The sequence below is a fragment of the Trichomycterus rosablanca genome, chromosome 11 (assembly GCF_030014385.1).
Source record: "Trichomycterus rosablanca isolate fTriRos1 chromosome 11, fTriRos1.hap1, whole genome shotgun sequence".
Lineage (NCBI taxonomy): Eukaryota > Metazoa > Chordata > Actinopteri > Siluriformes > Trichomycteridae > Trichomycterus > Trichomycterus rosablanca.
In genome coordinates, this window is record NC_085998.1 from 12460647 (window position 1) to 12484844 (window position 24198).

Genomic DNA, 24198 nt, shown 5'->3' on the forward strand with positions numbered 1-24198 from the left:
AGTTGTATAAAAATGTTGTTGATTTTGGACCCACTGAAAGCTGCATGGAGTTTGAGAGATTAACAGTCCAGGGAGTCCCATTCAGCAGGAAGCACCATGCCAAAAAAAACTGGTTCACAAAGCCTGCAGAGTGAACACAAGGATCAGCAGGGCTGATAGGATGGCCTTTTTCCTCCAAGATAATCTGGCTGAAATTAGCTGGTTATCTCTCTATTACAATTTTGTGTCGTTTTCCTTTTTTGTCTCATTCAATAAATGAGCCACGATTCTTTGTTCTTCTTAGAATGAGATCTCATAGCGCATCACTTTCAAAGTCTAATGTTCCCAGAATCACTTATTCACTTATTCATTTATTCACTTTCTACTTTTGAGAAAATTCTACATGCCTCCCTTTAACTGTAAAAATTAAATTAAACAGATTTTAGTGAAATAGGATCTCTTCAAAGACTAGCAACAAAGACTAGCCATTCAGTAAGAAGCACAGAATAGCTAAGTCACTTGCAACATGGCAGGGTCATAGAATGTTGCCTTTACAACAAGTCTGCCAAATTAATTCCATGGTACGGCACACGTCAACTGTATGTGATGTTATGTAAAAAGGAAATATCTAAAAACAGCTTACATTTTGCCAAGTGCTGAGGATAATGGATACCATGTAAAATTTTCTCACTCTATGACTAGTTAATGACAAGTTAACAGTGAGGACTGGTCAGAGTTCACTACATAAAAAGGAATGATTAATTAGACCTACAATTTAGAAGCAACTTCTCTCCACAGAACTGCAAGAAATATAGTTATTTTACCATCTACAGTTCATGTCATAATTAAAAGATTCAGTAAATCTGGAGAAATCTCTATGCTTAAAGGGCAAGTCCAAAAGTTAGTACTGTATGCTCATGCTCTTTGATATCTCAGACTGACGTGCTTTTGTAATGAATATAACACGGAACAGGAATACTTCAGAAAACCCTTGTCAGTTCACATAGTTCGCTGCTGCATTCACAAAAGCAAGTCAGGTTTCTATTATGCAAATCAGAAGCCAAAGATCAGCAAAATCCAAAAACGCAGTCAGTTGGGCATGTACAGTCGATGGCAAATGACCACTTTTATTTTACATTCAATGTTTTATCAATATTAACTCAGCATAATTTGAGTGAAATATTCAATCTTTAAAAAAATACATGTGTAAACACATTTGTAAAAGTGTCCATGTCAAATATCTTGGACAAAATTCCTAACCTTTGCAGCAGACGACTTGGATTTGATCATTTGGATTTGATAAACCCATTAGAAGCTTATTTAAGTTAATACATTTCGCTCAGGTGGCGCGGTGGTAAAATACGCTAGCACACCAGAGCTGGAATTTCGAATACATCGTATCGAATCTCAGCTCTGCCATTCGGCTGGGCTGGGTGGCTATATGAACAACGTTTGGCTGTTGTTCATCCAGGAGGGAGCCGGATAGGGACCTCATAACTGATGCAATTATGACCTCTGTTGGTTGGTTGTTGGTTCATATGAACTCGCCTCGTGCAGGTGAAAAGATGCAGTTGGCTACTGCTCACGTGTGGGAGGTGCGTGTGTCAGTTCACTCTCCACAGTCGGGGTGGAGGTCAGCACCAGTAGAGAGAAAGCATAACGCAATTGGGTAAAAAAAACTGGACGCACTTAAAATCAGGAGAAAAAGGAAGAAAATGCATAAAAAAAAGTTAATACATTTAAAGAGTTCACAAATTTAATCTGTTTACCTATTAAAAGTAAGGCCATACCGAATACAAACAATTCTGGAATTTATGTACATTTTAAAATATTAAATATTTAACTTATATTGTTTCAGCAATTATATGATTTATAAAGAAAAACACTGTATAATATAAAAAAAATGAAAACTAGATGCAGTCTCAGAAATGTAAAGGTTAAAGTGAAGCTAAACGAAAGTGAAGCTCAAAAAGTGTTGCAGCACATCCTAAATACTGCACTGTAAACAACAATCAACGCAATGCACTGCATCACAATCCTCTCACTTACACAAAACACTGCTGTTATAAAAAAGTGAAAAAACTAGGCATCTTCTTTCCATAAACAGTACTGGGGCAGTATCCACAAAAAAAGAACGTCGGTGTGACACAACATAGAGGAAAATATTACAATGTAATCTTATTGGCTACAAACGCATTGGTTACAAATGATTTTTAAATGCTCATTTGCTAAAACACATTTGATTCCTAAATTCAAGACATGTCAAAGCTAAAATGCTAGTTTTCCCAGTATACTGTGAATTTCTGATCACACCACACAATCACAATATAAATCGTTCCAAAACTGAATACTAGTCTGATAGTTTGGAGCAAAAATCTGCCATAATAATAATCCAATAATTTCTCTGTCCTTTATGCATTCTGTCTAGCAAAGCCTCATCAATGACCTCGACTGCTTACCTACAGGTCATTCACGAGAGAGAGAAGGAAACAGAGAAGAGAGAGAGAGAGAGAGGGAGAGAGAGAGAGCGCTCATCCCTTAAAGTGGCTGTAGATTTTTAATCAGTTTCTGACCTTTGATCGTTTTCCAGGAGTGGATCTCGCTCTACCTCTTACACCCACACACAGCACTGACCAAATTTACATTCAAATGTAAAACACTTTTATACAAGAGCCTCATATTTTTTTTAATAATAAAAAATAATCCAAACACTGTTTATTTGTGCAATACTAATCATAATTTACCTTCCTTCTATAAAAAAAGATAATAAACAAACCGACGTTAACAGTTACTCTAGTTTTGTCATATTTTAACTTTTTTTTCTATCATTAAGATTACATTACATGAGTCTTTCTAAAAGGTGACTATAAACAGCACTGAAAATTAGTGTTATAAATAAATTATTAAATAAATAAAAGAAAAAAAGCAGTGATTGTACATTTTATTATGAACATCACAAAGAAGAGATATTTAATGGTCTACTTCATCAACTTTGTTAGTTTTTTTGCTACACTTTAAATCTAAAAAATCAAACACTGCCATATTTGATGTCATAATTGAAAATAAATCAGTTGTATAATAGTGAGGACTGCTTAGATTTCACAACATAAAAAAGAAATGATTGGCCGCTCAGGTGGCACAGCGGTAAAAACACACGCTAGCATACCAGAGCTGGGATTTCAAGTACATCGTATCGAATCTCATCTCTGCCATCCGGCTGGGCTGAGCGGCCACATGAACATTGTTCCACATTGTCCATATAGGGGTGGGGTATTAAGCCGGATAGGGACTCCTCGTAACTGATGCACTATGACCTCTGCTGGCTAATTAATGGCGCCTGCACAGAGACGGGGAAAGAGTGCGGATCAGGATGTGTCTCTCCGTACACAAGGCTGATTCGCATATATGCACTGCTGCCCACGTGTCGGAGGGGGCATCTCCTCAAATCAGTGCGGGGGTCGGCATTAGTGGAGAGGAAGCGTGATGCAATCGGGAAATTGGACACGCTAAAAAATCATGACAAAAAGGGGAGAAAATGCATAAACAAAATATATAATAAAAAAACAAGGTCCATAAAAGACATATTTTCACTAAATAAAAAGAAACTGAATGAAGAACCCCCACCCAGACCCACTTCAATATATTGTAAAGAAATTGTGGAATGGGACATCCAACAACCTCATATTCAGATGTACAGTATACATACTTTAGGCCATATAGTGCATCCACCAATTTGTGTCTATTTGCTTGTCATTTTTAAATATACCAATTCGTCAACTGTATTGATATTTTTGACTTCCTGTCTCTCTCTCTATCTTCAGAAGTGTATAACGTCTCTCTGATTCCTGCAGGAGAAATCCATTCATTATGAGCCTCCTAGTGGTAATCACATTTCTGTCACCGGGGAACAGCCGTCTGTCTGTCAGTCAACTCAATTCAGCACTTACCTCCCAGGAGGGAGCCAATATGAACACACACACACACATTCTTAACTACAGAAGCACTGTACAATATGTGCATGCTCCAGACCCGTTAGCCCACAATCTACCCATCTCTCTGCCTTTGCCCTCCAAACACAAAATGCTAATTTCTTTTCTAAATAAAATATGAATAATTTATGTCATGAAAGAGATGTCAGTCACTTCATTAAAATTTCTAAACATCTATTTTGCATTTTCACCTCACCTCTCCCGCACCTTTTGCACAGCTTTGGTAAGGTGTAGAGGATTTTAAACACTGGGGGCTAATCACAGCCTTTAACACAACATGAATATAAACCTGCACACACACACACACACACACAATCACGAGTAATCGCTTTGTAAAAAGAAAACGCAGTATCACACATCCTGATACACACCAATACACAGCATGAGCATGCACAAATTCTGCAGCATCACCGAGGCATTCTCTCTTTATCTTTGTGTATTTATTAATCACTGTATTTAAAAAAAACCTACATTTAGATGGTAATGTATCTCTCACACTGAATAAAATAAATCCACCAGAAGTAATCCATCATGGAATTAATCCATCATGACTCTTGCCAATACAGAACCGCACCACCATCTTAATAAAGTGCTGCTTCGTTTGAAATCTCTGCAGTAAAGCTGCTTAAGAAACTCCAGATGAATGAACTTTGTCTTATTAAAGACAGATTATAATTATAAAAGAGATGATTCATCCAGGATACGTCCTATATCAGGGCTAATCAACTCCACACTAGAAAACATGTGGCTCAAAAAGAATATATTACACATATTTCTTTACTCCAGACTGAACTACATGACTGGAATAAAATATTAGATTTATTGACCAACACTAGAACACATTAACAGTGTGAAATATTTTGTGATGCTGAAGTAAAACATTGCTATCTTTGAATGTGTACTGTTTGAGATTTGTATAAATGTCATAATATAAAAAATAAATGTGAATATATGACACAAATGACACTTTTCTACAGTCACCTTCCTTTGCAATGCATTTTCCCCACCGTTGTACCATGGCATCAGCAAAAAAGTTTTTGGTTGAGCACGTAGCCACTGATGCACTGCCGCTTTTACATCATAATCACATGAAAATCTTCTTCCCCTTAAAGCTTCTTTGAGGGGTCCAAAAAGGTGGAAATCAGATGGTGCTAAATCCGGACTATAAGCTCTCTCTCAGTCTATCAGACACAACCAAAAGTACTACTCCTCCCACTCTCACTGTTTCCAACAGTAATACAGTAGACCCTTGAGTTACGAACTGTTTACCTTGCGAACATTTTGGGTTACGAACAATCTTTTTCAACTTAATGTACGAAGACATTTCGGATTACGAACCAAAACTCGCGAAACATGTGACGTCACAAACAAGTTGACTCAGAGCGTCTCTCTCTCTCTCTCTCTCTTTCTCTCTCTCTCTCTCTCTCTCTCTCTCTCTCTCTCTCTCTATATATATATATATATATATATACAGTGTATCACAAAAGTGAGTACACCCCTCACATTTCTGCAGATATTGAAGTATATCTTTTCATGGGACAACACTGACAAAATGACACTTTGACACAATGAAAAGTAGTCTTTGTGCAGCTTATATAACAGTGTAAATTTATTCTTCCCTCAAAATAACTCAATATACAGCCATTAATGTCTAAACCACTGGCAACAAAAGTGAGTACACCCCTTAGTGAAAGTTCCTGAAGTGTCAATATTTTGTGTGGCTACCATTATTTCCCAGAACTGCCTTAACTCTCCTGGGCATGGAGTTTACCAGAGCTTCACAGGTTGCCACTAGAATGCTTTTTCACTCCTCCATGACGACATCACGGAGCTGGCGGATATTCGAGACTTTGCACTCCTCCACCTTCCGCTTGAGGATGCCCCAAAGATGTTCTATTGGGTTTAGGTCTGGAGACATGCTTGGCCAGTCCATCACCTTTACCCTCAGCCTCTTCAATAAAGCAGTGGTCGTCTTAGAGGTGTGTTTGGGGTCATTATCATGCTGGAACACTGCCCTGCGACCCAGTTTCCGGAGGGAGGGGATCATGCTCTGCTTCAGTATTTCACAGTACATATTGGAGTTCATGTGTCCCTCAATGAAATGTAACTCCCCAACACCTGCTGCACTCATGCAGCCCCAGACCATGGCATTCCCACCACCATGCTTGACTGTAGGCATGACACACTTATCTTTGTACTCCTCACCTGATTGCCGCCACACATGCTTGAGACCATCTGAACCAAACAAATTAATCTTGGTCTCATCAGACCATAGGACATGGTTCCAGTAATCCATGTCCTTTGTTGACATGTCTTCAGCAAACTGTTTGCGGGCTTTCTTGTGTAGAGACTTCAGAAGAGGCTTCCTTCTGGGGTGACAGCCATGCAGACCGATTTGATGTAGTGTGCGGCGTATGGTCTGAGCACTGACAGGCTGACCCCCCACCTTTTCAATCTCTGCAGCAATGCTGACAGCACTCCTGCGCCTAGCTTTCAAAGACAGCAGTTGGATGTGACGCTGAGCACGTGCACTCAGCTTCTTTGGACGACCAACGCAAGGTCTGTTCTGAGTGGACCCTGCTCTTTTAAAACGCTGGATGATCTTGGCCACTGTGCTGCAGCTCAGTTTCAGGGTGTTGGCAATCTTCTTGTAGCACAACAATTCGTCTTTTAAGATCCTCAGAGAGTTCTTTGCCATGAGGTGCCATGTTGGAACTTTCAGTGACCATTATGAGAGAGTGTGAGAGCTGTATTACTAAATTGAACACAACTGCTCCCTATGCACACCTGAGACCTAGTAACACTAACAAATCACATGACATTTTGGAGGGAAAATGACAAGCAGTGCTCAATTTGGACATTTAGGGGTGTAGTCTCTTAGGGGTGTACTCACTTTTGTTGCCGGTGGTTTAGACATTAATGGCTGTATATTGAGTTATTTTGAGGGAAGAATAAATTTACACTGTTATATAAGCTGCACACAGACTACTTTTCATTGTGTCAAAGTGTCATTTTGTCAGTGTTGTCCCATGAAAAGATATACTTAAATATCTGCAGAAATGTGAGGGGTGTACTCACTTTTGTGATACACTGTATATACTGTATATATATACAGTGAGCGAACATTCGAACAGCGGACAGTGTTTTTTCGGTATTTTCTTTATATTTTGTAAAATTCAATATTAAAATGTGCAGAGGACGCGCAGTGGTGAGAAAATATACAAATCTATTACTGTTTGTTGTGTTGTATAATTACTCCTGCCAGTAGCTGTCACTGTGTATCAGACAGAGGGGACAGTCAGTGAGAGAGAAGAAGGAAGTTATTCTTTCGTGCAACTGCACCTACAAAATACAACACTATTGAAATAAAGAAGGAAATAATAGAGAAATAAAGTTATAGTTTCTGGTAGATACATTTTATATAAAAAGAAGGAAATTGTGTGTAATGTGTGTTTTTTATGTACAGTACTGCTGTGTATTGTTGTTTATTATTATTTATTACAGTAATGTCTACTCTATAATTTAAGATTAAAGGTAAAATATACTTGTATTTATAACAAAAAAGAGCATTTAAGACATTAGAAAGGTTAGGTAAGGGGGTGGTTTGGGAGGTCTGGCACGGATTAATTCTATCTACATTATTTCTTATGAGAAAAATAGGTTTAACTAACGAACATTTTGACTTAAGAACAGCCCTTCGGAACTAATTAAATTCGTAAGTCAAGGGTCCATTGTATAATAGTGCGGAAACTTTTTTGAAGATCCCTCGTATAACACGTTCTGTACACTCAATACAATGAGACAGATTAAAACAATAATACAAATTATTTTCAATTGCAGTATCTGTTTTCTTTGTGGAACACAATGAAATGGCATAGGACTATAATAAGAATTATTCATATTTTAATATTCTCATTTATTTTATTATTAACTTTTTCTTTGTTTATGCATTTCCCCCCCCTTTTTTAGCACGTCCAATTGCCCGATTGGGTCATGCTTCCTCTCCACCAATGCCGATCCTCGCTCTGATTGAGGAGAACGAAGCTAACCCACGCCCCCTCCGACACGTGGGCAGCATGCCATATGCATCATGTAGGTGACACTTTAACAGCAGAGGTCGTAATTGCATTAGTTATGAGAGAGTCCCTATCCGGCTTAATAACCCACCCCTCTCTGAACAACAGGCTAATCGTTGTTCATGTGGCTGTTCAGCCCAGCCGGCAGGCAGAGCTCAGACTCGATACGATGTATTCGAGATCCCAGCTCTGGTTTAACTAGTTTAACTATTATTAACTAGTATTAATTGGTTACAATCCAACTGGCTGATGCAGGACCAGAAAGCCTACAAGACTTGCAGTGAACACTGCAGTTCATCCTAAAGTTGTAGCCTTATGGTAAAGGTACTGGACTAGTAATCACATGGTCGCTGGTTCAAGCCCCACCACTGCCAGGTTGCCACTGTTGGGTCCTTAAGCAAGGCCCTTAACCCTCAATTGCTTAGACTGTATACTGTCACAGTACTGTAAGTCTGCTAAATGCTGAAAATAAAGTAGTTCATATAAAATAAAGTAGTTCAATAGGGTTAAGGTCAGGGCTTTTCAAAGGTCACTAAAGTTCCACCATAACACATTTATTTTTTCAAATCCTGCTTTGTCCACAGGGGCACAGCAGTGGTAGCTCAGAGGTTCAAGTTCTACCTTCACCAAGTTGCCACTGTTCCTGAGCAAGGCCCTTAACCTTGCTATTTGGTCACAATTTTAAGTCTTTTTGGGTTTAAACATCTGGTAAACACCATAAATGTAAATGTAAAAAGCAGCAAATCGGGATCAAAACATCATCCATGAGAGAGGAGAAAGAGAGAGAGGCAGGGGGTTGGTACCATACAGGCAGAGTTATGGAAGATACAGAAGACCTTGACTAGAAACTGGAAGATGATGGTGAGATGGTAAAATTCACATCACATTTTGAAATCATTCAAACAGACATTTAAAATATTCCAAAGGGTTTAGAAGCATTTCCTCCCATCTCTAGAAATAGAAGGGCATACAGACACAGACAGAAAAAGCTGCATCAGCTTCTAAGTTTTGTTCAGGGACTTGCCTGAGGAGAACAGGAGACCTCGACTGCCAAGTGTTAATTAGAGATGTGGAGAGGAAGTGTGGGGCGACAAATCAGCACCATTTTTTTGCTAATACCATTTGGGGCTGGCATGTCACAACACGCTGTTTTCTGACACACATGCTACACACAGATTGGGTCTCAAACTTTTTAACGAGACATCTTTCTATCAAACAATGGTGTGCAAATTTATGAGGAATGAAAACTACATGCGCTCAAGTCTTGTGCGGGAAGCCGTGATTATGTCTAGGACATTGTTGCTGATAAATCGTGCTGAAGACAAGCATGGCCACACCTACAGATGTTCTAGAACATCTTTACTTTTAGTAACCATGCAAACAGTACTAAATTAATTTCTGCTATTAGACTTAACATATGATACATTTTTCTGATCTTGGACAGAATGTCAATCTATTGCACTCCCAGTGGCCCCGTAGTGCTGAGAGTAACTCTAGCATCAATACAGATCAAGTGAGAATAGAACCCTGGTACTTAATATTAGCCACAAAGAGCTGGTGTAAATATTGTGGCATATATTAAGGATCAACAGCGACTGATTTAACAGCTTGTGCCTGGTTGTTATGAAAACCAGCAGCCTCTCCTGTCTTTTCTAAATAAGATTTACGTAATTACTAGAAACATTGGTTACAAACTCAATCACTTTCTTAACCACTTATCCAGTTAGGGTCGTGGGGGGCGCTGGAGCCTATACCAGCTATTCAATGGGCGCAAGGCACACAGTTAACACCCTGGACGGGGCGCCAGTCCATCGCACGGTAGACACACATACACACTCATACACACACCCATTCACCTATAGGTCAATTCAGTGTCTCCACTTAACCTGACTGCATGTTTTTGGACTGTGGAGGAAACCCACGCAGACATGTGGGAGAACATGCAAACTTGACACAGAAAGGACCCGGACCACCCCGTCTGGGGATCGAACCCAGGACCTTCTTGCTGTGAGGCAACAATGCTACCCACCGAGCTAAAATGCTACCCACCGAGTTAAAAACTGTGATACTAAAAATCTAACCTCTGGCAAACCAGGGCAGCTTAATGTGTCTCTATCTGACCAGTGGATTTTTAACTTCCTTTAGGGTGGGTGAGTACATCTCAGACAAGCACAAGGCTCTACTTACTCTACACCAGTGATTGCACTGCTAAAAGGGACTAAGTTGAGCTTAAAAAGTTTGCTGATGACACCAACCTGGTGGCCCCTGTTTTAAATAATGACAATGATGAGTCCACATTTACATTTTTGGCATTTTGCCAATGTTTGGTCCTTGAGCAAGACCCTTAACCTTGTCTGCTCCAGGGGTGCTGTACAATGGCTGACCCTGCACTCTGACCCCAGCTTCTTAACAAGCTAGGATATGCAAAGAAAGAATTTCATTGTACTGTACACATGTACATGTATAAAGGACAAATAAAGGCGTTCTATTCAGATGCTACAGACGCTTTTATCCAAAGCAACTTACAGTATTGTGACAGTATATTGTCTAATTGAGGGTTAAAGGCCTTGCTTAAGGGCCCAACAGTGGCAACCTGGCAGTGGTGGGGCTTGAACCAGTGACCTTTCGATTACTAGTCCAGTACCTTAACCGGTAGGCTACAACTGCCACATGCCAGAAATATGTTGTCTTGCAGACTTTTAAAGGAAACATGCACCACTCAAAATAAAAGCCATTCAAATAAAATGCTTATTAGTAAGTACCACAAAGTCATACAAATCCCTGATCATCACACTCGTCATTGTTCAAGAAATATTAACACCAGGGCCAAGAAGACTATGTTGTGCTCTTACTTTGTCAGACATCTGAAGAATTTAAGCTGCAACAGAAGCTCTTGTCTCTATTCTTTACAAGAACAACAGAATTTATTACATTCTTCATTTCTGTCTGGTTCAGTTCTGCAACATCTCAACCCAAACACAGGATACAGCGTATTATGAGAAGTGCAAAAAAAAAACAAAAAAAACAAAGCAACAATCGGATGCCAGATTTCCTCTTTCTCAGGTCTATTTTCTTCCAGAGTAAGAAAGAGAAGTGGTAAAATCATGGCACATCTCAGGCACCCCAGTCACTCTCTGTTAGAGGAGTTTCCTTTAAAATGGAAACCAAGAATAAAGTACTGCACATCACATGACAAGCCTTTCCTCAGGTCACAATTCTTCCAAACCGTCTGTCTAGCACATTTTTGTACTTATGCATCTAATTGTGAAGTTTGAACCCAAGATATTTCATGTTTTGTCTGGTCAACTTCATTTCATTTGTTATTATATGTATATCTCCATTCCTGCATTTTAGGCCTGCAAATCATTCCAAAAAAGTTTGGACGGGGGCAGTTTAGAGCTAGTAATGAGGTGAAAAACTAAATAATTATGTGATTTCAAACAGGTGATGTCAGCAGGTGATTGTTATCATGATTTGGAACAAAAGCATTCTCCATCAAAGGCTGAGTCTCTGACAAGCAAATATGGGCAGATGATCATCAGTTTGTTAACAAATGTATAAGAAAACGATTAAAATGTTTAGAAACAATGTTTCTCAGTAGGATTTGCAGGGATTTGCATATTTCTCCATCTACAGTGCATAATATTGTTAAACGATTGAAGAATATGGAGAAATTTTAGTGCGTGTGTTTGTTTATTAGGATTTTAACGTCATGTTTTACACTTTTTTTACATTCATGACAGGAACGGTAGTTACTCATTACACAAGGTACATCAGTTCACAAGGTTATATCAAACACAGTCGTGGACAATTTAGTGTCTCCAATTCACCTCACCTGCATGTCTTTGGACTGTGGGAGGAAACCGGAGCTCACAGAGCTCCCCTTCTTGCTGTGAGGCAACAGTGCTACCCACGTAGCCACCGTGCTGCCCTTTTAGTGAGTAAAAGGCAGTAAAACACACATGTTTGGAGGAAGACTGGGAGTAAATAAGACCTGAAACACACTATCGCTTGGTAACCTCTGTGCTAAAACATCTTTTAACTCTTGTGAGAAGGAATAGAAACATTACAAAGTGGTAAATGCCTTACCGTTCCAACTTTTTTGGAATGTCCTGCAGGCCTAAAAAGCAGGTATGAATGTACAGTATATTAACAAATTTAATTAATCTTGTTTTTTATACTGTCTGTAATAAAATAAAAATAACAGGAAATATAATAAACACTGCACTTTTAATTTGCATTTACCATACCATTCTAGCTTTTTTTTATTTGGGGTTGTATTTACATGTTACTTTAGTAACCTGCACACTTCTTTACATCTGATATAAGGACTTTATATATAGAGAAAGTGGTGTTTTATATAAATACACCACTTACACATTATAATTACAGTAAAAACCTAGATTTAACAGACTGGCATTTAACGGATTTCGGATTTAATGGACAAAATCTGGAAAACCAAATGTCCGGTCCATCTGTTTAAAATTCCAGTGAGAAGCGTATCAAGACCAGTAGTTCAGTAATTGTCCACAATTGTGCACATCTCTCTGTTGAAAAGACTTTATTTTGTCAGGAGGCTCGTTTTGTTCTGACCTTTTCCTTGGTGTTTTATGCTTAATTTTTGCAAGTTCTAGTGCTCATTTATGCATCAGCACTGCTCCAGTAATCACCAGCAGTGCTTCAGACTCCTCCACCACACAAGGTAAATGAAATTTCTCCCCAGTAGTTCAGTACATCAATTTTAATATTTATTTACAGGTTTTACATTTTAATATGTGCATGTTTAGCACTTTTGTGGACCTTTTGTGCTGTTATTTTCGCACACACTGGAAAAAAAAATCACTGTTTCGGACAATCTAATTTTACGGACCAGTGCTCCCCCCTTTTAGTCCGTCTACATTCATTGGGTACTCATTCCTCTATTATTTGCACTATAACAAATGATTTACACAGACATTAGCAGGGTTTAGTATTGTTATATTGTTAAACTTTTTAATTATTAGTAGAATCAATGTTCTATACTGTATTGTACATGGCACCACATTGAAAAGACTGTATATTTTACTTTAAACTCGCCAAATAAAAGCACTTATTCTGAATTTAATGTACAGGTTGGGAGTGGCTAAATGATCTTAAATGTTTCAGCCCTGAGAAACACATTGAATTAAAGCAGTCCTGTTTTGTCAATTCAATTTAAAGAGACACACAAGTTGTCATCAGTTTTGATCAGCTGCAGTAGAAAGGATATTTTGGAAAATCAACCAGTTATCAAATTTATAACAGTGTGTAACCTAACAAAGACAAAAAAAGAACAATCTGAGCACATCCGACGATACTGTACATCCTCTCAGTTTGAAGTAGCAGTAATAATGAAGAACATGAGAGACAGATTGAGATGCGGTGTGAGAGAAACATGGCTGGTGAGAACAGAGAGAAGACTGGATGAGACCATCTGCTATTGGCAATGTTAAAAAAGAATGTTAGATATTTTGGATAAGAACATAAATGTACGCATGTTGTCTAAGGAGGGAAATGATTGACAGGATGGACAGGCATGAATGGCGTGTTATTTATCTTTCATGCATTTGGGCTATCCTCAGGCAATCTGAACATTTCACTCATTGAGAAGAAGGAATAGACCTGCAGGCAGTAAAAACCCAGTCCGATACTGCTGATTATTCTGCAATACCTTGTTCCCCTGATTCCTGAAATCATTTTTTTGTGCTTTTGATCAGTAAAAAAACATTTTCTATCAGTACTGGTGACTGTCAGTACATTAAGATGAACTGATCTCCAGATTGTAGACAGTGACAATTGGACGGTAATTTCAAAACTTTAGAGAAGATTCCAAGCATAGAAATTGATTTGACTCTGAAATGCACCTAAACAAATGAATAAAAAAATAAAAAAATCTAAAGGTAGTTAGCCAGTAATGTAATTTTGCAAGCTGGCAACTATTATTAATTCATTATCGCTACCTGCTTTATTATGATCAGGATTGGAGTGGGTTTTGTGCCACTGGAAAATGGTAAAACTGACACTGACAAATGCTCGTTCTCTCACTCACTCTCAAACACTTACTCAAAATACACTGATTAGCCATAACATTAAAACCACCTCCTTGTTTCTACACACATTGTCCATTTTATCAGCTCCACGTACCATATAAAAGCACTTTGCAGTTCTACAATTACTGACTGTAGTCCATCTGTTTCTCCACATACCTTTTTAGCCTGCTTTCACCTTGTTCTTCAATGGTCAGGACGCCCACAGGGCCACCACATAGCAGGTATTATTTAGGTGGTGGATCATTCTGAGCACTGCAGTGACAATGACATGGTGGTGGTGTGTTAGTGTGTGTTGTGCTGGTATGAGTGGATCAGACACAGCAGCACTGCTGGAGTTTTTAAATACCATGTCCACTCACTGTCCACTGTATTAGACACTCCTACCTAGTTGGTCCACCTTGTAGATGTTAAGTCAGAGACGATCGCTCATCTATTGCTGCTGTTTGAGTTGTCACTGCAGTGCTGAGATTGACCCACCTGACCATTGAAGAACAGCATAAAAGGGGGCTAACAAAGCATGCAGAGAAACAGATGGACTACAGTCAGTAATTGTAGAACTACAAAGTGCTCCTATATGGTAAGTGGAGCTGATAAAATGGACATTGAGTGTAGAAACAATGTCTGATCGGTGTATGTGAAAAGCCAAAAAATATGTGAAAGTATGAGCCCCTGTGTTCAAAGCAAGGACCATAAAACATGATTTGGCTTAGAGATACTCAAATGGCCTATTGAACTCCTTGGATAGTGTTTGGCTTGTGAGCCAGGCCTTCTTGTTGAACATCAGTACACAATCCAAAATCTTGTAGCATGCTTTCATAAAAGAGCAGAGGCAGTTTTAGATGCAAATTGTGGGCCAACATCATAAAAAAGCCCGTAGTTTGAGAAGTGGATGTCTAACACTCTTACTTTAGCTATCCACATACTTTTGGCTATAATGTGTAAATAAAGTCTGTACATTTTTTAAAAGTACAATCACAGAAATTAATTTTCTTGCATTGCGTTTGCAGGGTAACCTTTTCCGTTCTTCCCATTAACAAGATCATTTAAGAAAGCCATTTCCACCGTCAGATACTCTCTCTCTCTCTCTCTCTCTCTCTCTCTCTCTCTCTCTCTCTCTCTCTCACACACACACACATCTCTTTTCACACTAGATTATACTCACACATTTCTGATGATAATTTCTCTCGCTGTCTTTGTTGCACTTTCTCGTTTCCTTTTTTGTTCCCTTATAATTAAATGCAAATATTTCTGAAGGAAGTTCCCATGCAGATACTCTGCCTCATAATTAAATACATCTTTACTGAAACCAACATCTCTTTTAATGTTAATAAGATACAATGGATACATATCCTTAATTACATGCATTATTAATAACAGCATGTTATTAGCAATTAGAAATAGCCAAGTCGAACTATTATGTAATGTCGAACAAATGCAGTGTTAATTATGTTAGCAAATAGAACAAAAGCTGCTAGGTTTTTCTCATATCAGTTCTGGAGAGAAACTAACTTAAATTTTAGTGCTAAAGTATCAAATCCCATAATTCTCACAAATCTATTTAGTAGATTTAATAAAACATGCTAAAATTAATAAAGGTATTTGTAACTTTTGTAGGTAAGTACACTGTTAACAAGCAGTACATGCAGCAATGGTAAAACTAAAGCAGGTAGATGAGAGCTGGCAAGCTGACTGTTAATAAACCTGTAACAATTAGGGCTACAAACAAGTGGAACATCAGAATAAGATATATAATAAGATATCCTTTATTTGTCATATATACATATACAGGTGGACAGTACAATGAAATTCTTTCTTTGCATATCCCAGCTTGTTTTGGAAGCTGGGGTCAGAGCGCAGGGTCAGCCATTGTACGGCGCCCCTGGAGCAGACAAGGTTAAGGGCCTTGCTCAAGGGCCCAACAGTGGCTGCATAGCAGAACCTGGATTTGAACCGCGAATCTTCCGGTTGATAGTCCAAAGCTCTACCCACTAGGCTCCCACTGTCTCATCAGGAATATTAATAATAATAATAATAATAATAATAATTAATAATAATAATAATAATAATAATAATAATAATAATAATAATAATAATAATAATAATAATAATAATAATAATAATAATAATAATAATCAATAATAATAATAATAATAATAATAATAATAGCCATCAGGAAACACTAGGCATTAAGTAGAAATAAACCATGGACATGCTGCCAACTCATTGCAGGGCAACATAAACTAGTGTACCTGGAGTAAAACCATGTGGACATGGAACAAACATTGCAGACTTATTACAAACAGTGACTGGGACAATGATCAAACCTAAATCCAGATCTGTATTGATAATATGATTACATTCAATAGTTGTTCATTAGAATCAATAGAATGTTGATGTACATTATTGTATTCAGTTAGGGTATACTTTAACATAAAATAAATGTTAAAGTATACCCCCCTGTCCTCAGACATAGCCAATCATGTCTGTGTAGATGTCCACCCGGTTGATAACAATGCTGATATTCCAACCTTAGTCTTAGCATTATAGTCGACTACCGTAATAGACTGATGCATACAGAGTGTCACAAAGAATTTCACCATTTAAGCTATTTTTTGGTTCAGGTGGACTGTAAAATCAGCCTTTGTATGGTAAAATATTTACAAAAAACACCCACAACTTCCCCACAACCCTAACAGTGCTGGCATTGTACACTTCATCCATTGCTGCTTCTCACTGATACTGAGAGCAACAGGAAATCGGCTTTAATCAACATAGCCCATGCTCCAAAAGAAAGAAATTAAAAGGCCTCTGCCTGAAATATTAATTGCTGTTTACAGTGCTAATATCCCCTCTGCAGGCAGCCTGGCCCAAGGGGGTTGGCTCCAAATGAGACATGTCGCCAGTGCGGTTACCATGGCAGCAGGTTGCTATGGGATAGTGGCCATCAAAGTAGAGGATGCCATGCAGTTAGTAAATTGCACTACCCCTTCCTCTATATTCAGGTTAAAATGGCCTAGATTAAATCTAGAACAATGCTAATTCATGGTCTTCCTTAGACTTAGATCTGGCTCAGTTCTAAAGGTAGTGGTTTTGCTGCCTGTATTCAAATAAACTTAGTAAACTTAGGAAAGAATTACAATTAATTAAATTTGGAGGTGCTCCAGTCATTGTCATCAAAAAGAACAATTGCAGGACTCATCATAAAAGCAGGACTATCAGGACCTACATTTATCTTTGTGTATGGTTGTTTGTTTACTTGAATTTTAACATCATGTTTTACACTTTGGTTACATTCATGACAGGAACGGTAGTTACTCATTACACAAGCTTCATCAGTTCACAAGTTTTAACGTCAAACACAATCATGGACATATTTGTATCTCCAATTCACCTCACTTGAATGTTTTTGGACTGTGAGAGGAAACCGGAGCTCCCGGAGGAAACCCATGCAGACAGGAGAAGAACATGCAAACTCCACACAGAAAGGACCCACACCGCCCCACCTGGGGATCGAACCCAGGACCTTCTTGCACCTTTGTGTATGTAAACTTTTTATTTTAATTGAAATGCTTTTTTTCTATTTTATTTATGCATTTTCTCCAATTTTCCCCCAATTTAGTGTAGTCAATTTGTCTTTCGCTGCTGGGGGATCCCTGATTGCAGTCAAGGTGGGTATATTGCTGTTCACGCATCCTCTGACCTGTGCGCAGCCCTTAGCTGAACCCTTTTTCACCTATGCACTCTGTACTGGTGCCTCTCTATCTGACAATCAGGGTCCTTACACAGCGTTTGAGGACCCCACCCCCATAGTCCGGTTATCCCGCCCTAGCAGAACCGTGTCTGCTTCAGGCACTGCCAATTATGCCCGCTAGATGGCGCCCAGTCGACCGGTGTCAACGCCGAGTTTCGAACAGAGGAGTTCAGAATCTTGGTGCTGGTGTGCTAGCGGAATATCCCGCTGCGCCACCTGGGAGCCCAAATTGAAATGCTGTTGTTTAAATGACTGGTGTCTGGTATCTAAATAAAAGAAGATGAATTTAGTTACTGTCACAATTTACTTTAGCCATTAACAGTGTAATTAATATTAGTAACTTCACGAAGTATAAATATTGGTTTTATGAGAATTTTTAAATTAACAGAAATATAAATTACTGCATTGATTAAACAGAAATATATTTATTAAATCAATTGTCATTTAAACTTAAATCGTAAATAGTACTTATTTCAATAGTGCCAACGTAACACAATTTATTTTAAATTTTTTGAATTTTTTTTCCCAGCATATTCTGATAATATTGCTAATACAAATTATATTTTTAATAATTTTATTTGTTTTAAAAAATACCCACAATTTGGGCACAGTAGATATAATTACAGAAGCAAACAAAATTATTATTATTATTATGATAATAATTATTATGATTATTACAAATAAATGTTTTGTGGCATTTAGCCTGCAAGGGCTTGACAGGGTCCAAACAAGTAACATAATATCAAGTCATCCCTACTTGAAACCAAGTAAAAATGATTAAACAAAAAGGAAAAGTAAGTAAGGGAATTAGAAAACACATTGAGATGCACAGCAAGTAGTGCTGGTTGGTTTCACATATAAGGAGGGTTGTAAGGAGGGGCTGCTGTTTCTGAATTAAGGAGTACTCACATTTTTTTTTTTGCTCTGTATTTTGCTTGGCGGTACAGTGGCTTGGTGGGTAGCACTGTCGCTGCACAGCTAGAAGGTCCTGGGTTCGATCCCCAGGCTGGGCGGTCCGGGTCCTTTCTGTGCGGAGTTTGCATGTTCTCCCCGGGTCTGAGTGGGTTTCCTCCGGGAGCTCCGGTTTCTTCCCACAGTCCAAAATAAAAACATGCAGTCAGGTTAATTGAATTGCCCTATAGGTGAATGGGTGTGTGTGTGTGTGTGTGTGTGTGTGTGTGTTTGCTCTGCGATGGATTGGTGCCTCATCCAGGGTGTTACTGTGTGCCTTGCTCCCACTGAAAAGCTGGGATAGGCTTCAGCACCCCACTGCGACCCTAATTGGATAAGCGGTTAAGAACGTGAGTGAGTGAGTAAGTGTATTTTGCTTTGTATCTTTGTATAAGACAACTACTATACCTGAACTACTGAAAATGTGGTTAAAATATATAGATCTTCTGTGTCCTTAATGGTTTTTTGGGATCTGAATGATTTCGTTAACATAGATCTCTCTTTAACCAAATTTTTCGGACAATTTATTGCCATGCATAAACACACATGCAGTTCTGTCATCCATGTAAACAATTTAGCTGGCTAGGTCAGGCGCTGAACACTCCGCTCAGCAGGGTTGACAAGTCTGCGTGACAAAAGCAGACAACAAAGAATAAGACACAGCAACAAATACTTAACTAATGTTCCAGAAGAAATCCTTTATTTACTGATTCATTGTCTGTTTTAACACTGCTTTATCTTTGCTTTTTCTGAGTCTCATTCATTGGGCAGGAAACACACAGGCCAGGTCACTAGTCTATCACAAGTCAGACACACACACACACACACACATTCACATACACACTCACACTTAGGGAAATTTCTAGTAGCTCCACTTTGTCTGACTTTGCCCAGAAAATCAAACCCAGGCTCTTCTCGCTGTGAGGCAACAGCGCTCCCCACTACAATCATACAATGTAGTTTTTAAATAAACCAGTATTAAACACATTTACACTTAACCTGAATCCTATATCAAGACAATGACATAAGAATGCAGATGTCATATGACATCTGGATTGGCAGATTTATAAAATGCTTATGTTGGTGTTATAAAAGAGCCTTTAACCCTTTGATGCACAAGCTAAGCAAACCCCTTCTAATGCACAACATGGGTCAAAAATGACCCATATTCATCCATTCAAGAATACATATGCACATTAGTCAGTTATTCATGTATTTGCTGTCTTAGCTAATAAAAGCTATCTATACTAGAATATGTAAACAGCTAGCAAGCAAATAGTATTGGACATATTCAAGATTCAAGAGCCTAATCTTTGGTTGTCTTTCAAAAGATCAGTAAATATGTTTTTGACTACAAACACTTACAAATGTCAGTAGTTTCTGTCAAATTCCATAGTAAATACATACATTTTTGACCCATGCTGTGCATTAGAAGGGTAGTGATACAAAAATGCTTTTTATTAAAAAAGCAAAAAATATAAAACTGAAATAAGGATTTGTGATGATCAAAAACAAGTTAATTGAAAAATTCATGGAAGCTTGAATGACGAAATTAATTTATTGCAAAGATATAGAAAATAAAAACTCAGTTGGGTCACTTTTGACCCAGGTTGTGCATCAAAGGGTTAAACTTACTTTATTATTGCATATTTGTTACAATGAATCATTCAGATCGTTAAACCAAACATGACGTTACACAAAGAGAACTTATTAGTTATCCATTACAGACAGAAAAACATAAATTTATTTATGGTGAGTCCTGATAAAGCAAAGCAACCCCACACCATTATACCATTCACCTTTGCACCACAACACAGTAGGGCTGCCGCGATGTAATTTCTACAATGTCTCCATTCATATAACCATTCATATGCACTCACCCTCAGCACTACTTGTTGCGTACTACACAGCAGCAAATCTATATTGTTTCATTAAGCTTCTTAATCATGAGATCTTGGAATACCATATTTCTTAGCAAGTTCAGTTTAGGTTGCATTCACGTGAGAAGCAACATGCGCTGCGCACTTTTGCTGCGTTGGGCTCACAATTTTTGTGGTTACCACAACGCTCAAAGCGCAAAAAGCTTCTCATGCGTCGTAACGCTTAACACTTTCTTTACATCGCTTAGAATTTTTAGTAAGCTTTGAATGAATGTGTAGGTTAGAATCTGGGCTCATTCTGTCTTTACTGTACATTAGACTTAATGACACGTGGCTACCTCTAACTATTTTATTTCTGCTATAAGTTTAAGCACTTGTTGCACTATGTTTAATATGGAGCACTTGAGAATTTTATTTGATTTGTTTACATTTAGTTTTGTGCCATATTATTATGCCATACAGTTTGTTGTTAAAATAAAAGAAGCTTAAATGAGATTCTAAATCTCATAAAAGATTCATCTCTCTAAATGAATCTTTTGGAGGAAAATTTATTGTTTAGATTAATCGATTAATCTGTAAAATAGTCTACAGATTAATCGATAGAAAAATAGTCATTAGTGGCAGCCCTACAACACGGTGTATTAAAATTATGACCTTGTTCACAAAATTTAAATTTAGATTTGTCTGCCCATGAATAAATGTTCTATAATTAATCAGGTGCTTTGTTGCAAATATCAGATAAGCACTAATGCTTTTACTTGCTAATCTGTAATAAAGCTATTCTGTCTCTTTATTATAGTGATCCCTTCTTAATATCATGAACACTGACCTTAACTGAAGCTAGATACATCACGTATAGTGACAAATATCCAATAACTGAGGAAACTGATAAGGGGACAATTACTTTCAATTTTGGTTAGATCTCTTAGAAGTTTTTTGTGGCATAACTTAGCTGCCTTGCCTTGCTGATGCTGTAGGCATCTAGCCAGGATTTTGTTAATGTTCATTTGGCTGAATGGACTTCCAGTTCCAGCTGCAAATACAGGATCAAATTAATGTCACTGATTGTGGAATAAGATGTTCATCAAGTACACATGACTGTGCTGTGATGTAAGGGTATTCTCCAATGCCAATGTAGGAACTTCCAATTTTACAAAGGCATCATTATGTTCCCTGTTTTCTCTGCCTTCACACTTTTCTCACTTGCTCATCAATCTTTTGGCAGCATTTCACCCCATATGACCCTTGTTATATTTCCCATAAAGCACCTACTACCTCTCTCCAGCTCACCTTCTCTGCTTCAATCTTTCTATTTTGCTCCGCAGATGGTGGGACATGTGGCAAGCTGGCAACTTAGCTTATGACTGCCACTGCTTTACCCAGGGAAAGTTGGGCATTGGGGAACGAGTGGAAACCTGCCTGAATGCTGGTATCAAGCAAGCCATGAGTACAGGTAGGCACCAAGCAAGTACACACTACCCTTAATGGCTTTTTATCTTTGTCTAACTAAACTAAAAGAAAGCTTCCACTATATAAAGTTGTATGCAAAATACAAGCACCCTTATTTATTTTTAAATAAAAAAGGTTTTGCTAAAAGCATATGTGAACATGATTTTTTTGGCATTATGTACAATGATTAATTATTTTAATATGACAGACTGTAAAGAATTAAGAAGTAAATGTTGATGTATAAAAGTTTGGGTACCATTCACAAACATTCACTAATGTTATTTCTATAAGATAAACTGTAGCTGGTCCTAATCTAAGTCAGGTGATAGCAGGTCCAGATCCTAATAACTTTGTCAGATGTCTCTTCTGCTTTTATCTGTAGCCACTGACTGTAAACTAAATATATCTGGCCTTTTTAAAAGCAGAAGAAAACATAAAGAAATGCTTCCTGTTTGTAATTCTACTGTCTAAAACGTCATTAAGAAATAGACTGAACGCAAATTCAAAGCAAAATTCATTATCATTATAAATGAAATACTAGAAAGATTAGGTTAATCAGAAGTAGGACTGCAGTTGTCCTCTGAGCATTGTTGCATGAACAATCATGATCCACATCTATGAGTCATCTGAAGAAAAGCTTACAATCCAAGGTCAATTAGCTACATTGGCTTACCAATTCAATTTGGCAGTTGAATGGTAAACCAAGTGACGTGTTTTGAATGACTCTGATCATTAAAAAAAAAATTGACTCTTTGAGCTGCTATGTTTATAAGTCACAAAGTCTTATACTGCATGGATCTGATCTACAGGTATATTGTATTGTAATCAGAACTTTGACCATACAGCATTTTTATAATGTTATGTAAATGTAATTAAAACTGTGTGTATGGATGTATCTTGTGGCAATAGTTTGTTGTTTGGTGAGAAGTAAGTTAATTTTTCTCTAATATGAACAAAAACAGCAAACATTTTTGACCAAGATTGTGCCATCAATATCCCTGTACTTCCTATATATACCAGTACACTGTAGTTTAAAGTACTTTAAAACCAAAAAAAAGAAAATCATCAGAATTCCAGTATATTCTCTGACTCACTCACTTTCTTAACCGCTTATCCAATCAGGGTTGCGGGCAGGTGCTGGAGCCTATCCAAGCTTGTCAATGGGCGCAAGGCACACAGTTACACCCTGGATGGGGCGCCAGTCCATCGCAGTGCAGACACACATACACACACTTATTCACCTACAGTGCAATTCAGTGTCTCCAATTAACCTAACTGCATGTTTTGGGACTGTGGGCGGAAACCGAAGCTCCCGGAGGAAACCCACGCAGACACAGGGAGAACATGCAAACTCCGCACAGACAGGACCTGGACCGCCCTGCCTGGGGATTGAAGCCAGGACCTTCTTGCTGTGAGGCGACAGTGCTAACCCACCGCACCCCAGTTTATTCTGTTATTATTAATTCCTAAAATTGTGTTTAAAGAAGCACAGAAAGTATAATGCTCCGGTAATTGTTTGACATCTCTGGTACTTAACAGCCTGGCTAAAAACCAGTCTACCAGCTGAAGATGGCTTAGTTGGCTTATGCTTAGTTGGCTTATGCTTAGTTGGCTTATGCTTAGGGGTCTGGATGCTAGGGGTCTGGATGACTCCATGGCCTCCTGCTTTTGTAGTAAATGTGGTAAATGATTAGAAAAAGGAAAACAGAAAGGCTCTACAACAGTTCCCACCACTACAATGTTCCAAATGTGACAGTCTCATCTGTTAAGCTTTATTTGATATTGCAAAAATGTAAATGATTAATTTAATGGTTTATATGACAAAGTCTATTCTATGTATAGAACTACCCTATTAAGCTCAAAGGTATGGTATGGTTAACTCTTCACCATTTCAAAGCTGCCTTTATAAAGACTAAATCAGGGCACAAATGGTAGATGGTACCAAATTCAGTTTGCAAATAGAGGTACAGCTTTATTTAAATTAAAATCTAATGCCAGAAACAGTGTACAGTCAATGCAGATTGTGGTGTTTATAGCCTTAAGAAACCAGTTGTC

General features: G+C 38.1%; 1 protein-coding gene across 1 annotated transcript in view; it reads right to left on the bottom strand.

Moving 5' to 3' along the window:
• hcn4 (hyperpolarization activated cyclic nucleotide-gated potassium channel 4) overlaps positions 1–24198 on the bottom strand; it is a 107005-nt gene that overhangs the window by 22685 nt on the left and 60122 nt on the right. The gene's annotated exons all lie outside the window — the stretch shown is intronic.